Below are 15,030 nucleotides of genomic sequence, written 5' to 3'. Positions count from 1 at the left end.
ATTGATACATAGAATGAAATGCTATGGAATAGAGAACCCTCTCTTATATAGAGGTGAGATTATGGTACAAATTACAGTAATAACCCTAATCAACTAATTACAAGAATGACCACTAATAATATTATTACTACACTCCCTCTTGAATATTCTTCGTCATTAGTCTTCTCTGATGTGTGTGCTTCGGTGTTGTCTCGTCAGAAACCTTACCAGTAAATAAAAACCTAATGGGATAAAAACAATCATGGTTGAAGGAGAAAAAGAGTATAACGCACATGTAGAGCTGGTAAACAAGACCTCTAATTATTGTGAAGTAGTTTTATCTTGACCATAAGCTATGCGTATGTGGGAGATAAATGTATAATACATAGTTGCCACACCAAAACCTTGCCCAGTAAACCCAATGGAAGAAACCGGTGATCGAAGGGAAAAGATAAGCAAATGCATATTAAAGATGTGTCTCATCAAAACGTTGTCAGGTAACAAAACTCATTAAGATAAAATAACCATGGACGAAAGATAAAAGAGTACACAATGATCGATTGAGTATATATGTTTTCAAGATACTCCCCTAATATTGACTCCCCCTGAAAACTACAACATAGGTAAAATTAATACCTTAAACATGCTCTATGAAAAGTTAACATGATTAAAAACGGTTGACATCATTATGAGGATCAAAATGGGATCCATTTCTTGATGTAACTCTTTAGTTTTCATCATACATTTAAAGTAGCGGACAATCATCTTTTATGCCATTTACTTAGGTAGCGTGTTGGCACATGTTTACCTAGAGTCTAAGGCATTGATCGTGATGAAATAATACGCTTTATTGCAGATACTTCTGGCACCAATATCTTATTATCTACAGGACAATAAGAGTCTCTACGTCTTTATCCTCATTAGAGCATCTTAACATCTTATGCATATAATTTGATTGATGATTCAAAAGTTTATCCTACATTTTGTTCGAACTCCAAGTCGATATAATCATTTGATGTCCTAAGGCATTTTCAATAAAATTATGTGCTTTGTAATTTCTTGATATCTCCTAGAGTATTAGTTAAATTCATGTCATCATCATAGACAAACACAATTAGCAAACCCAAAATTTATTTTCTAATAAAAAACATAGACATAGCTTCTCATTCAAATATTCTACCCCGAACATATTATGTGGTCAAGAACTACATGCATCGCGTATCGTTAGTCCTTCAGGAACTTTCATTAGTATCTTTGTATTATAATCCCCACAGAAACAAGATATGACCACGTTCATAAGCTGCATAATCAGTTTTTCGGAAAACTACCAACTAATAAAATAGCATAATGTTATGACGTCCATTACGAGAAAATACGGTTCCTCATGACTAATCACAAGGCGTTGAGAAAATTCTTGCGACAGTATCTGAGACTTATTTATATGTATCTTGTTTTTCTCACCACCCTTCCGTACAAGTACCCATTAAGTTCTACATGTATAAAATGGGGAGGTGTACATACAATAGGCCAAAAACACATTTCTCTTAGTTAAGGATTATGACTAGACCTAAATTGTTTGTTTCCTATTGACCAGTCATCTGTTTTTGTTGACATTCATCAAAAGAGTAAGGTTCGACATTATCGCTTGTTATAGTTTTAGGGGCCACCGCAAATATACACTCATCGACGATGATAATCTCATTTCAATACCAATCTCACTTATTTTATCAAGAATTATCAATTCTTGTGAGTGGGTTTGAATGTTGGAGTGTCCCCCAACATCGCCTCTTCTAGGACGGACCCATAATCCAGATTATCTTGTGAGGTGAGTTGGTTTGAGATTGCGATGTTAAAGAGATTCATTATGTGCCAAATTTACCCTCTTCTAGGGATAATAATCATTCGAACCTAATGTTTTACCTCACTTCTGGGTAGGGATATAAGACTGGTTAGCTTCCATAGCCGTACATCATCCAACTGGGATGATATGTCCTACTGGGACGTTTATCCTTACATGCACATTTGCAGTAAGTATATGATCTCGTCACTTTAGCTAGATTAGATGAAGCATGCGTTAGGCATATTTTGCGCAACACTCTGTATCTAGAATTCTTTGCACTTCTATATTATAGGTGTGATTTTGGGGATCAATATGAGACATTGTGGGGACGTTTCACTCACGCCATTCATTAATAACGGTGATGTTCTTATCTACCCAAAACGGTGGGAAAATTGTCTCCTTATAGTGACAATTTGCAAATAGAGCGATAAAGAGATCGCTTGTCAAGGTCTCTCATTAAAGAACACATAATGGATGAAATTCATAATCGACATGTATGTCCATCCTTTGTTGAGGACCCAATTTTGTATGTTGTGGCGGCACAATTGACACTTAGACTGCAAACCCAAATATGAGTAAGTACGAAACATCATATTCATACCCAATCACTAGCTGTAACGCAATGATAGGGTTGCAGTGGACCTCAACTGGACCAACATTGTTGCATGCAATATTGCATAATCCCACACAGAAATTAGAAACTTAGTGTGCATAACCAAGATTCTATCTACGAGACCATCTTGGGTGTGAACATAGCGAATTGTATATTCAACATCAATCCCAAGGGATATGCAATAATCATCGAATGACTTTAATGTAAACTTTTCGGTATTATCAAGCCTTCAAGACTAATTTGATTGGTGAACCCTAAATTTCATGATCAGTGTGAGAGTTTAGCAGTAGCAGCGATTCTTGTGGACAATACTGTAACGTGTGATCACTATGTCGATGCATCAACCAAAATTATTTAACTGGTATGTGTTTTGGTTGGATATGTCCACTAATTTATTTTCTCTCGCATTTTGTACGGTACTAGGTAGTGTATATACTAGTCTTTGCATATGATGGTCTAGTATTCATAATGAGCAAAACTCGACATATTTTGAAATTAATGGCAAGACCCTTATTCAGAAGGGGATGCTTGTGTGATAGATCGAGGATATGACCTATCACATTTATACATCGAAGTTCCAAACGGGGATGTCATAGAGAATTTGCTCGAACCAATTAGATTCTAGCTAATGGATTTATATTAGTCCAATGTATGCTTCTGGTCATACATTGGAGTATGCAAAGATAATTCACCCATTTTCTTTAGTAGTTTCAACATGATAAACGTTAGTTTGAATATCCTTAATACTTAATAACGTTCTTCTGAAACGTAAAGATATTAAGTCTCCTAAATGACAAGTTCACTCCCATAAGACAACGTAAAGGGGAGTCTTTTCATGTCTCTCAAGTTCGATTGACTAAATATGATTGTCATAGAGGTATGAGTAAGAATATTTCTTAGTGCCTACTCATCCATTTAATTCAATGGATCACATGCATATTATAATTTATTGAATTAAATATATTTGAACATAACCATAAGCTCATAAATCACAATATATAATGAGAAGATTAATCTGTAATCATTGTGGTGTAAATGTCATTCAAACCCATGTTGAAATAATGTTTTGGTGAAATTGATATTTCGAGTTTTGCGACTAGCATAATACTCTTCACCTTACATATTTACACATAAGGTGCGAACAGTCATCAGTACCTTAATTTCGATAATACATATGAATTATAATTTAGATTGTATGGGCAACAAGCCCGTTCAATATCACTACTTAGTCTTGCTTCTGGCAATTAAATTATCGAATTTATGTAGTTTCTTCTAGAAACTTACAATTGGTATATTTAATATTTAAGAATAAATAATCGAGGTAAGTGCTTTTAAGGAAAATTAAAAAATAAGTTCTATAACATGGTATGAAAAACAAATATGTACAATCTACCGGTGAACATATGAAGGAAACTTCAATTTTCTTAAACGACTTTATTAGAATTACAAGTTTGATTTATGTATGTACGAACTACGTACATGTGCATTTAATTATGAACTACCGGTTCAAACTTATATATTGTAATCAAATCATTAAATTTATTTGAAACTGTTGGATCAAAAAGTAAGTCGGCTCAATAGCGAGACATTGATGCATACATGGCTTAGTTTGTAAATTCGTGACTCTAGCTTCCATGCGTGAGTTAAAGAGTTCTCAGTTCATCTTATACCTGGAATATATACCGGAATACTAGTTTTAGGAAGGTATGTCCAACATAATGAGAGTGGTCCTACTGGGTTCGGAATGGTATGTACACCAAGAAACAAAAGTTATTAGTCAACTCTTTCGATAACTCCAACTAAGTATGACTAGTAGAAGATGAGGTGGGTGGAGTGAGGCTCGCTTAAGTACACAACCTCATTGACATCGACATCACATCTGATTGGATGAGCATAGTTTGAGAAGATTCATAAGTATTGTCATTGGCGGCTAATGAGGAGCTTTTGTGTTAGCCTTATAGCTTGAGTCTGAGCTTCTGGCTGAATTTAATTAATTCGAATTAAATTAAACCACAATGAATGTGAATTAATGCAAATATAATAATCAATGAAACCGAAATAAAATAAATTATAACGAAACAATTTAATTCTCATTGATATAACATGCATGCATTAATATTGATATTTACTGAGCCAATAAATGAATCAATCGATAGTCACGTGCATAGTTAATTTCTTTCGCATTGTTGATTGCTACTGGCATAATGCTATGAGTAACATATATACATAAAAACTATGAGTAAATTACATAATCGATACTAACAATGTAGCCGTTACATTTTCAAAGGAAATTGTGCATATTCAAATTTCTTTTAGAACATTATTAACTTCGGGTACATTAAATATTTGTAACGTCTGATATAAACGACCAGCTTAATGGTACCAACTTAGTGGTTATGAGCATTACTTCCAGAATGTTTGCATGAAATTCATTCGCATACCATTAATGACAAAATACTTTTGCATTGCCAAAATTCTGGGCATGATAGAAGGTTTAGACTTGATCCATGCGACTTTTTGGTTTGCACTATTAAGCAAATGTCAATTATATTGCTGCTTACGGTGGCTACTAGCCACTCGATGATCGATAGATTCTGGTTCTAATCTCAAAATAAGCATGGACAAATTTATTGAACATAAAAAAATCTATTAACCAATATATATTCATATAATATAAATTTGGTGGTTCATAGTTCATACATCATAGGTAATCACAAAATAATTAGCATGTATATACGATATTCGAAATGATAAATAAAAATAGTATCGAAAAGTATGAGGTTCATGCTTCATGATGATTGCTTATATGATAGTTTAAGAAAACATGAATTAAAGTAAGATTATAGGAAACTTTACTCAATCGCAGAAACTGATGAATCTTCATGTTATATGTGCAGAACTAAGAAGATTGTTTAGACAAACTTCTCAGCCAATCCAATAGCTTGTTGGAAAGTTTGATCTATCATCATTTCCTTTAGGTTGATCAACGATATCATAGCTTCTCATGTTGCAAAAAATTATTCTCAGCGTTAGAACTATTCGTGCTAATAACGTGTTATATAATGAAAGAAAAGAGAATGAGAGAAGAGAGAATTGACACACAGAATGAAGTGTATATTATTGAGTAGAGAACCCTCTCTTATTTAGAGGTGAGATTAGAGTACAAATTATAGTGATAACCTTAGTCGACTAATTACAAGAATGCACACTAATAATATATTTACAACACCCACCTAAATTTCTTAGCTTCGGACTATCCATACCCGGACTTCCGGAGCCCCAACAACACATACCAACAAATCTTTAGCGCCCGCCTCCACTTAGGAGCAAACTCTTATGTCTACTTCATCTCTCACATCCACCTGTCCTTAAACCCCACAAACAACTAGCAGAAGAAGAAGAAGCATCGCTCAGTTTAACTACCCAACTTCCCAGTAATTAGTAACAGGGTTTGAAATACAAGTATGCCCAGAAACCTCCCAGAAACCTCAACCATATGAAAGGCGTGCTCTCAATCCCAACAACGTGTTTAAAGCACAACCACCTCACCAATGGCGGATCCAGAAAAATTTGCCAGCCAAGGCAAAGAAATTTTTTCTTGTCACTTGAAAATATGATTTAACTCATTGAAAAAATTACAGGACGGAAAATACTTGTGTCCATACCGGTATAGACGTATCTTATTTTAATATTTTTAGTAGTGTAATTTTATAATGTTAACCATTCAAAATTTAATGGTTTAATAAAGATCATCTATGTAAAATATAAATTGAAACAAAAATCGTTTGCTAATTGTTTACATCAAACAAATGAACGGTACTTGTGAAAATTAGTAGTCTCATAATCAACCGTCTGTTTATTTGATACAATTGGCTAAGCAAACAATATTTTTTTACATTCATTTTTTACAAAAGTGATTTTTATTGATTAACAAAACTTTTGAACAGTTAAGATTTTTTATTCACATTACCAAATGTATAAAAATAAGAGGAGTTTAGACGCACATGTTCATACCGGAATTGATACAAGTATTTTCCGTGTTATGGGTATAATAAAATTTTAGAATTTATTGTTTACATGTCTAAATTATAAAAATAATTTAATAAACTCAATCAAAGTTATCAAAATGACACATCATTTCAGGCAAACTAATTTACATTACATATGAATAAGCTTATTAAATCAAGAACAACAAAAATTGTTTGTACCTCCTATTTGAGGGAGATGGGAGAACCTTATTCAACTTTGAGAGAACCCTTTTCAACTTGGTTTTGAGATTTGGGTCTCTGAAAGATCAAGACGGAAAGAAACTTTGTTAGACTATTGGCATATTAGACTTGATTGATATTTGATTTGAGGAGTGGACGAGTCGTGCGGGCAACTTGTGTCTTTTATACACGAAACGACGTTGTTACGGCTCAATTAATAAGAAGCACGACGTCGTTTTGGGTTGCAATTGAAAAAAAATAACAGACTACCTCTGCCAATCATATTCTTCCTCTAACCTTCACTAGATTTTGCCTTTTTTACATTACTTTTCTCAAGGAAAAACTCTACACTCCAAGCCTAAAGTCAAGAACCCCTTAGGCAACTGCCTAGGCTTGCCCATGAATGAATCTGCCCCTGACCTTGTTGGAAAAATGGTTAATAAACCATTTAAAACTAAATTTTAATCGATTAATTAAATTAAGTTAAACTTATAATTAATCAAAGATGAACATAGATTTGAGTTCTCCATAATGAGGGCTACAAGATCATATGTTTGTTTGTGTAATTTGGTTTGTGGGTGAATAAGAAATTGTCACTCAAAGATGACTATTTAGAATGAGGGAAAAATGTTTGTCCCACATTGGAAAAGAGAAGTGTTGAAAAGACTTTATATAGAATGCATTGTGTATGGATTGTAAAGTGTGTAAGCCCCCTTATACACTCTCGCGCACGCGCAGGGGTGTGGGTGCAAATCTCAGGTCATAAGGGAAACTCGTGTATGCCAGTACGACCTGCGGACACGAATGCAACACCGAATTGAGGGTCGGAACGGAGATTCTTTTTGCATTTCCGAAAATTCGTTTTGGACGTTTCAAATTGTTGTGTGTTATGATCTTTTAATTTCTATAACAGCCATCTTATTCATTACTGATTGCATCATTTCTTTGTAAATCATCCATCGAAAACACAATCTGCTCTCCCACTCTCAATAGTTCTTAACTGCTCTCTGGTGATAGAAAGAGGTACATTTCGAGTTCGTTGAGGATTCTAGTTAGTAGTGTAACTTCCTATAATTGTTTAGTCGTTGTATCCTGGGAGACAAGCGCCTAGCATCCTTGCACCGGTAAACGTCTTAAGGACAGTGTGGTATCACACACGTCTCGACGAGTTCTTCTATCACCAATCGTTCGGTATTTTGGTTGAATTTCTTTTCGTGTTCTTCGTTATTAGAGTTACATGTTTAGTTTATGCTTTATAATTATTTATACTTCAATTTATTAAATTATATGTGCAATATATCAATGTTTATCTAACCCCCTCACCCTCCTGCTGATTCTGTGCTCCAATGTCCCTCGACGACTTGCACTCTGCTCTCATTTCCAATGGCAATGGAGTTCATTCCAGGCAGGGCGCGCAGAAGAGCTTCCTTGCTTCAGCGGCCAAATGGGTTCTCAAGTCTGCAATGTGGGTGATATTCGTTGCGTGGATTTTTCTCTTCTTCATCATACCTACTGACTTTGGCTCTGGTTTGTATGATGACTGGGTTGCTGCACTGATGGGACTCTGTTTGGAGAGACTGGTAAGAATCATGAATTTAATAGCTCTGCTTGGGGAGTTAGGGGAATCAATTTGTCATTGGTTGGTTTGATGATTAGCATTATTGGTTTGCAGGGAGTGTGTTGCTGTTGTACAGTGCTCCGATTATTGCTATTGCTTTTCTTGCTGTCTCGTATATCATCTTTTTCGGGGAGGATGAAGAGGAGTATCAAGAGTATGTGCTAGTTTTAGACTCGTTTCATTTGTATTACAACACCATTTGTTTGTTGAAATGTTTGAATGAAGTGAATGTATTACTGTATATATAGGAAGAGGAAGGCAAAGTTCAGCCTACGGACCTTTCCTGTTCTGGTGGATGGACCTCTTGGAGTTGTTTCTGCTGCTGAAATGATCGGCATTATTCTCTTTATAGTCTTTGTTCTCTCTGCGCTATATTTTTACACCGTAGCTAACTTTGAGATATTGCCGAGCTATGAAGATGATTTGACCGAAGCAGAGAAAAGGTGTGATGGGCTTCTCTATAATCCAAACCTCATTTTAGATATTTCAGCTTCTGTCGTTCTTTACAATTAGGAATTGATTAGTGTGTTTCCCACTCCAATGCTATGAGTTTGTGTTTATCTGTTGCTAGAACTTGACGACATTTTCTCTCAACTTTCAGGGTTTTTATGTTGCAAATGTCGGCTTATTGCTTCGGTTTGATTGTCTTATCATGTTTGGCATTCCTGTTTCTCCCAATTGCAAGGGATCAATTCTTCTCCGCCTCATTGATATACCTTTTGAGCATGCGACCAGATATCATGTATGGTTGGGGAATCTCATATTCTTCCTTGTTACTATGCATGGGCTGTACTATATGATTGTGTGGATGATACGAGGCATCATTCCATCTGAAGTAAGTTCTCATCTTCATTACTTCACAGATGAGCATACGAGTCTGCTGTTGTTTTTATGTATGCTTTGGTCTGCACGTTTATTGGATCATTCTGTAATCTCATTTCTACCTGCAAGACCTTGACATCTGCATCTTTTTACATGTAATGTGTATACCATCCAGCACCTTTTGGTTAAGGTGGATCAATAGGAGAAGAATGATGTGTTCTTAAGATTAGAGTTATCGAATAGGTTCATAATAAGATTTCTACATTTCATTTCTTTACTTGTCGGGTAATCTTTCAATAGTCAAAATAAACAAATTATCTTCCTTTAGGAAATTTTCGTTGGAAGCCATGATTGATATGTAAGACTGCAAGTTCATTAACACGATTGTATGGTCTGATAATTACAGGAGACAAGAGCTGATGGCTTGTAGCTCTGAAATTTCTTAATTTGTTTTAAATTGGGCAGTAGAATTCTTTTTCTCCATGCACCGAATATCGTTGAGATCAGCCCTTTAGGAAATGAATCATTTCTTCTATTTACAAGCTTTTGACACAGAATGTTTCTGACACTGCTGTTTTGTGTATGCTGAATAAGAGAACTACCACTGCATAAGAAATTTCTAGATCTAACCTTCTTTTACAGATATATTTATATATTTCAATTATTTATTCATGAAGGTAGTAGAGTGGAAAAGTGATGGAGGTGCAGACTTGGCGGGGATTATTTGCTACGGGTTCTTTTTGTTGATTTGGGTGACAAGTGACAACACTCCCTCATGTGACTGTGAGAAAGTGATATTTTGAGCTGTTTTTCTATACCCATCAACTCTATGTATTTTTTGTCATCTTCTTGGCCTTGCATATCGGTGGCGTCAATTTCAGCAAAGCTGCTGGAGGAATATTTCTTTTTATGCTTGATCGCTTTGTAAGGTTCTGCCAGTCACGAAGGACGGTCAACATAGTTTCAGCAACATGCTTCCCATGTGGAACTGTCAAGTTGGTGCTTCCAAAACCTGCAAGTACGACAATCTCTTTCATAACTTAACTATTTCCTTTTGTTTTATGTATGATTGGCCCTATAAATAATTTCCTCATGATGATGCAGACTTGCACTACAATGCGCTTGATTTCATCTTTCTTCAGGTGAAGTATATATCTTCACTGCAATGGCATCCTTTCAGTGTCTCAAATTAAGGCTTCTGTTGAGGGGCCTTATGGCCATGAGTCACCTTACTACTTAAGGTTTGTCTCTTATAAACATGCATCTTAATAGGTTCATGATTCAAGGACTATTGAGACATGTTGATTTCTTCTGCAAATATATCTTTCAATCTTTCTTCTTTGAACCTGGACGGCATCTGCAATTTACAAATTGATCTAAAAGATTTTCCTGTAACATGGAACTTTGGACGGCAAGTTAGACACTCAATATGACAATATAACAGGTTAGCCACGCAAGTCAAAGGAAAGTAGGAAACTTTCAAATGTGCATTTCATATCAAGAATTCAGTGTAGTTGAGATTTATTAGAGAAGAATAAGTCACCAACCCTAGTAAGATCCTCTAAGCCTAATTGCAAGTTTTGGCCAGAAATTAAGAGATATAGTCTCTCAGTAATTGGTTATATAGCATTGTGTTATTGCCTGCTCTTTATGCGCTGTTGGTGGCTTTCTAGTAGATTAAAGTTTCAGGATTCTTGTTCTATAATTTATGTTTCTAGATTGATTTTATAGCTTTCTTATCTTGAAATGATAATCCTAGTGTTTCGTGGTCAAGGGACTCACTTGGAATATTTGTGCTCTTAGGTATGAAAAACTTGTCTTGGTAGCTGGAGGCAGTGGGATCTCACCATTCTAAGCTATCTTGAGCGACATTCTCCATCGAACTAAGATGAACAAACCATGTCAACCGCAACATGTAGTGCTTGTTTGGGCTATCAAAACATCAAACGAGCTCTCTCTTCTTTCCACAGTTACCATGGGAACCATTGATTTTTCTGATAAATTGCATATTGATATACAAGCCTATGTCACACGTGAATCAGAATGTCCAGTGGTAGGTCTATTTGTCCCGTATGATCTTCAGTTTATCTTTTAAGCATAATTGTAGCTTACATTTCACTTCCTAAAACTGCAGGAGGATGGTAGGTTTTACAATGCTCCTATTTCTTCTGTCTTCTTGGTTTCCAAGGGAGCGACCATGTCAATTTTGACTGGAACAGGAAACAAGATATGGACCGGAACATATGTCATTGTATCTACAATTGGTTTTGTTATCGTTTTGGGTCTGCTAGACATATTATACATAAACCCTTACAGCGTAGACATCTGGTGGTATTTAGGCCTTCTTGATGTGATAATTATGGTTGCAAGTGTTCTCATTTTTGGAGGTCTCACAATTGGATTATGGCATCTTTGGGAAAGAAAAACCACATCCCAGGAAAGTGCAGAAAATGGGAACAATGAAATGGTGCAGAATAATGGAACACTGACAGACGAGAATGAATATGAGAAAACTCTGATCAGTGTGGCCACCGTTCGGTATGGCCGCCGACCAGACTTTGCAGGTATGTTTTCAGAAAGGACCTATTTAAGAATGATTCAACAATGCATATCAGACCAAAAGCATATATCTTCCTTGAATATGTTGTAGTGGTTATAGTTTCTTGTACACAAATCCTTCATCTCTAATCTTTTGAACCATCTTTCCATCTGCAGAAATTTTCAGATCTTTAGCAGAACATTCAGCGTTGTTTTGATGATTGTCACAACTCTTCAGTCCAGCATTGCTAAGGAATGTATGTCACAGAATCTAGGAAGAAGAAGAAAAGGCGACAGCCCTATCTTCCATTACAACAGCCATAGTTTTGACTTGTAGGGTCATCATCAAAATGTGGTGTTTGACACTGTTTTGATGATTCCTCATGAAGTTTCCTATTTTAGGATAAATTGAAACACTTGAATCTGCTGATATAGAAATGAGCAGCAGCCTGTATTAATATTGAAGCAGGATTTTTGGACAAAATACTCGAGCTTGATAGACGAATTTTATAAACATCGATGACATATAAGATTTTGTTGGTCCAAGTAGATATGAATCATATGATGATTTTCTGGAGGAATGGAAAGCATCACTGAATAAGAACATCTGAGATCGATGATCATCGCTCCATTCACTAAAAAACTTGAGAATCACAGTGAATCAAGGTCTTCTTTGCCAATTGATTTGAAATTCAGATTGCAGCTAAAGCTCATTGGTGAAATTCAAATCATTTTTTTAAGAAACAACTAAATTAATGCACAAATAAATAAAGACGTTACAAAACATGAGCATGAAATGCTTGGTACGTATCATTTGGTCTAACAGCAACACTCTACGATTTTAATCACTCTCCAATAGGTAAATATAATTGGAATGAGTCTAATAACATTTGTATATATAACATTATTTTCCCAGCATTATATAAGTAGAGAGGCTATTATGAAAGTGAATGAAAATACTAAAAAAGAAGAAGCACATGACATATTCGTGATTGTAAGTTTGTAACAACTTGTGTTTTGTTTTGGTAACGACGGCATGGGGCATTTTGTCTAGCAGAGGGAGGTTGGAATGTTAATGCCAAACCCAATGTGGACGCGTCGAAAACGCAATCAAATCTGACGGTTGTTGGCTTTTGACCTAAGACACCACAACTCCCCCAGTAAGATTAATAGTAATTATTTCTGCTCAAAACACAATTATTGAAAATAAAAATACATTCGACCATCTACATTTCCAGGATGGGCTCGCCATATGACAATGAGCTCATCCAATCAAAATAATTTTGCACTATTTTGATATAATAAATAATGAGTGATTAAGGTGCATCCACCAAACCTCCTATCTATACAAATTATGGTATAAAAAATAAACAATATTATTATCCGAGTCTGCGTTAGCTAAATTGTATCAAGAGTGAAAATTAATTTTTTTTATAAGTGTAACTTGTAATTTAATGATTGAATAAAATTATGAGAGATTCACCAATTCAAAAGCAACTCTTACAACTTACCAACTTGACCAATTTTTTTTGGACTTCTTATAAAAAAGTCAATTTTCACCTATGAAATTAGAAAAAAATCATGTAAGTTTTCAAAATTATATAAAAGTTAGGATCTTAAATTCTTAAAGCGTTGCCACTACAGTTTTTACTATTTACAAGAATGCCACCACAACATCACCCACCGACCACACCATCGTCATTTCATCTCTCTCTTTGAATTCAATCCATGGAAGACCACCGCCACCCTACACCTCTCGGCCTCCGGTTCCAACTAGACATGATCATCCAGTGGCAAAACCATCGTCTTCCTCTCTGTTTCCCATCTCTCCTCTCCATTCGGTTCCAACTCTAATGATATTTGAATCGGTGGATGATATTTGAGTTGCGTGGTTAGACCAAGGCAATGCTGATTATTTTTGTATGGAAGAGTGATGCCTGATGATTATTGTTGTAGGGAAACTTACTGGTTGATGGTGTATTCGGTGGAGAAGACAACCAACAGTTAACAAGGCTTGAAATTTTGGAGGAACTTAAGTCCCTATTGAATTTATTAACATTATGTTGGCATTTTTTGAAGAAGTTGTTTCCTTTGTTTTTAGAATAGATTGGTTATTCTGAAGAGAATGTTCTTCTTCAGGAACCCAAAGCAGGATTAAATCTTGTTTCAGCTTTAATTCTCGCTGTTACTCACTGTGATAGCGGTTGTGACAGTAGGTGTGATAGTGTCTGACGTCTGTGATAACGTATGTGACATGAGCTGTGACATGCCGAGAGAAAATGTGGAAATATGTGAAATTTTGTTAAAATTCAAATGAGATTGGTATGACAGTAGGTGTGATCGTTAGTGTAAATAGATAGTGTGACAACTTATGTGACAGTGGGTGTGATAGGAGGTGTGACAGGTGGTGTGACAGTTAGTGTAATAGGTAGTGTGATAGTGGTTGTGACAGGTAGTGTGACAGAGGTTGTGACAGTGAGTGTAAATAGATAGTGTGATAGCTGTTGTGACAGTAGATGTGACAGTGTATGTGACAGCGTCTGTGACAAGAGATGTGACATGCCGAGAGGAAATGTGGAAATATGTGAAATTTTGTTAAAATTCAAATGAGATTGGTATAATTATGCTCAAAATGAAGAGAATAGCAGGAATTAGGGAACCTTGACCTTCGGTTTCGCCGGAATTGCTTGAAGCACGCCATTGATGGCGGCAACCCTTTGTGATGGTTGTTGCGCTTTGTATTCGGAGTGGGTAGTATATTAAATGAAAGATGAGAGCGAGATCTTTCTAACGGTACCAATTTCATCAAAATCTATCGCCGGACGAGAAAGTTATGGCCGGAATTGGAAAAAGAATGAAAAAAGAAGAAGAAAAAGAGTAAGAAATGACAAAATAGTTCATAAAATATTTTTAAAGTGACTTTTTTCTAATTTTGTTAAGCTTTTTATAATTTCCACTTAAATGTGATGACTTTTTATAATTGATTCATAAGTATTTTCTTTTTTCTAATATAAATTAGGAGATGATACATTTTTATAATTTACCTTTTTTTTTTAAATAAGAACCCAGTAAATCTAACACGGGGCTGATATAATTTTCATTGAGTAACATATATGTAAGTAGGAAACTTCCGGTATCATTTTGTTTCCAATAGTCACAATTCATAGCGATCAAATTGAATCATTATTGAACGATAAGATTAATCCACCATCATAACATTTTATTTTATAATGATTTTATTTTATCTTTTCTTGAAAAGGATAAAGATTTCATCTTAACACGTTGCTGTAGTTTCAATTAAAAAAAAGACGTTGTCGCAGTTGTGAAATGTGAAGTATAAACCAAGCAAAGCAAGGCACTTTTGGTCTGTGTGTTTCTAGTTCCGGGGGGAGTCTCAAGTGTGAAGCAAAAT

At 35.3% G+C, this 15,030-nt stretch overlaps 1 pseudogene; it reads left to right on the top strand.

Annotated features, from left to right (window-relative positions):
* The first annotated feature begins 7,970 nt into the window (after window positions 1-7,970).
* LOC126796319 (ferric reduction oxidase 7, chloroplastic-like) lies at window positions 7,971-12,092 on the top strand (annotated as a pseudogene).
* Window positions 12,093-15,030: the final 2,938 nt, after the last annotated feature.

This window comes from Argentina anserina, chromosome 5 (assembly GCF_933775445.1).
Source record: "Argentina anserina chromosome 5, drPotAnse1.1, whole genome shotgun sequence".
Classification (NCBI taxonomy): Eukaryota; Viridiplantae; Streptophyta; class Magnoliopsida; order Rosales; family Rosaceae; genus Argentina; species Argentina anserina.
The sequence above is the reverse complement of the archived record's forward strand: the minus strand, read 5'-3'. Positions and strand labels throughout refer to the sequence as shown.